The sequence below is a fragment of the Heteronotia binoei genome, chromosome 2 (genome assembly GCF_032191835.1).
Source record: "Heteronotia binoei isolate CCM8104 ecotype False Entrance Well chromosome 2, APGP_CSIRO_Hbin_v1, whole genome shotgun sequence".
Taxonomy (NCBI): Eukaryota; Metazoa; Chordata; class Lepidosauria; order Squamata; family Gekkonidae; genus Heteronotia; species Heteronotia binoei.
The window spans coordinates 189,053,005-189,056,014 of record NC_083224.1 but is presented as its reverse complement, the minus strand read 5'-3'; positions in this window follow the sequence as shown (position 1 = coordinate 189,056,014).

Sequence of the window (3,010 nt, the reverse complement as noted above, 5' to 3'; positions counted from 1 at the left end):
AGCCGCGCGGGGGCGACGACCGCTTTCCTGTTTTTGTTCCCGTCCAATCGCAAGGTAGAAGTTTCCGTGCGTGTGGCAGCCCGCCCCCTCTCGGCCGCCGTAGCCCTACTACGTTTTGGGCGGAGTCTGCTGCCTTTTTTTTTTTTAATCTTCCCGCGCCAGTCCACGAGCCTGGGGAAAAAACGGCATCTTTCCGGGTCAAAGTTCGAGTTGCTCCAGGCACCGGAAAACCGGCTGGCCGGCGAAAGCGCCTCTCTGGAGTAAACTTCCGCCGGTCTTCCGGGTGCTTGGCGGGACTTGAAGTTTGCTGCGCTACTTCAGCCCCACACGACTGCCCACTCCAGGACGTGCGCCTTTCGAGGCTGTTTGGTTGCTTCCGGGGGCCGTAGCCGGGTTTCATGGCTGCGAGGAGAAGGGATCTAATGGCGGGCAGGGGTGCTGGCTGACTTGTATGGGCTCCGTTGGAATGCATCGTGGCGCCCACAGCTGCCCAAGAAAATGTGCCCTGGGCTTACGGTTGCCTGCTCTGGTTTGGGAAATTCATTCAGATGTGGGGGTGGAGCCTGGGGAGGGACCTCGGTTGGGGTGCAGTGCCATAGAGTCCACCCGCCGACTGGAGGTTGGCAACCTCGGCTGGACCTAGAATGACAGGCCCCAGAGAGGAAGGTTGGTCTCTGGGACTAGATAAACCGCTCGGGGCTTAGAATGACAGTCCTCGTAGAGGTCGAGTCAGAAGTGAGACTACAGAGAAGAAGGATGGTCTCTGGGAGTAGCTTTAGTTGGGTAGCCATGGTGGTCTGAGCAGAACAAAGTTTGAGTCCAGTGGTACTTTTAAGACCAACAACGTTTTATTCTGAGTAGAAGCTTTCATGTGCATGGTGTGCCTGCACACGAAAGCTTATACCTTGAATGAAACTTGCTTGGTCTTTAAAGTGCCACTGGACTCACACTTTGTTCTGGGAGTGGCATGAGTGTTCTGGGCCTAGAATGAGCCCCCGGATTCCTGTTCTGGCCCTGGGAGGCCAGTGGCACCTTAAAGACTAACGAAATTTATGGCAGGGGATATCTGAGGAAATGAGCAGCGACTCACAAAAGCTACAAACGTTAGTCTTAAAGGTGCTTCCGCTCTGTTTTTTTCTCATACAGTTTCTGACAGAGTAACATGGCTGCCCATCTTGGTGTAACTCCCAGAGAGAACGGCAGTTTTTGGGAGTAGAATGTGACTGCAATGGCCAGCCCCAGAGTGGAATGATGTCCCTTGGGAGTGCCATCAGTGCTCTGGAATCAGGGTGACAGCTCACTGTGCCATTAGCTGATCAGATTGTGGCAGATGACTATGGTGTGAGGAGGTGCTGGACATCACATCAAGACCTGACTTTTGCAGACATCTTAGTTTTCCAGGCTGAATCCAGTCCAGGCCCATACTCAGTAATCTATATTAAATTATGTCATATTACATTATTTATATTTCAGAAGTCATGTGCTATCAACAATCATGAGGCTTAAAATATGTTTTCTCTAAGAATAGACTGAATCTATTGGTACAGAATAACTACCCTTAAATCCTCTATGGGGTGTTGTGCAGTGTGAAAATGGGGAACTAAAGAGGGATCCATATTTAATCTAATCCTTTATTGATACCAAAGGAAAGATCCGCATCACATAAGCTATATTGGAGTTTGAACTACACTACACTAAGGGCAATTAGAGACATTTCTGATTTTCTATGGTTAAATGTGATACTGTTTTATTGTCACAGTTTATGTGGCTGTGTAACCCACCATAAACCTGCTTGTGGGGGCGTGTGGAATATAAATTGAATAAAATAAAGAGCCCTGCTAAATCAGACCAGGGGTCCATCTAGTCCAGCATCCTGTCTCACAAAGTGGCCAGCCAGTTCCTCTGGAGGGCCAACAACAGGGCATAGAGGCTGAGGCCTTCATAAGAACATCAAAAGAGTCCTGCTGGACCAGACCAGTGGTCCATCTGATCCAGCATCCTCACGCAGCAGCCAACCAGTCCCTTTGGAGGGCCAACAACAGGGCACAGAGGCCGAGGCCTTCCCTGATAAGAATATAAGAAGACCCCTGCTGCATCAGATCAGACAAGTCCAGCATCCTGTCTCACATAGTGTCCAGCCAGTTCTGGAAGTCCAACAACAGGGCACAGAGGCCGAGGCCTTCCCTGATAAGAATATAAGAAGACCCCTGCTGCATCAGATCAGACAAGTCCAGCATCCTGTCTCACATAGTGTCCAGCCAGTTCTGGAAGTCCAACAACAGGGCACAGAGACTGAGGCCTTCCTAAGAACATAAGAAGAGCCCTGCTTGATCAGACCAGTGGTCCATCTAGTCCTGCATCCTGACTCACACAGCAGCCAACCAGTTCCTATGGATGGCCAACAACAGCATAGAGGCCATGACCTTCCCCTGATGGTGCCTTTGGCTCCAGGATTCAGAGGCTGGCTGCTTCTGAATGCAGAGGTTCCCTTTCGTTGCCATTGCTAGTACCACTGCTAGACCTATGCTTCATGAATCTATATTGCGGAGTCTTGATCAATTCCGGAGGGCCTGCAAGGCTAACCTTTTTCAAATGTCCTTCGCTTAAATGTGGATTGATCCACTATATTCGGCCATCACAAACTACTGAGGAGAACATCTAGAGTATAGCATTGAAAATGTTAATTCTTTTTGTAATTTTATGTTTTTAATATTGTAATTATATGGTTTTATTTAGTAAATTACATATATTGTTTTGGAAAATGTTTTATATTGTAAATTGTAAGTTTTACATGTTGTGAGCCGCCCTGAGCCTGCTTCGGCGGGGAGGGCGGGATATAAATAAAATATATTATTATTATTTTATAGCCATTTATTCTTGTGTCAGTAAGGGCATCCTCTGGCAGCAAATTTTAATCACTGTCTGTGTAAAGAGGTATTTTCTTTTGTCCTGAATCTACTGCCTGTCACTTCACTGGATGCCCTCAAGTCCTAGTATTTTGGGAGAGGGG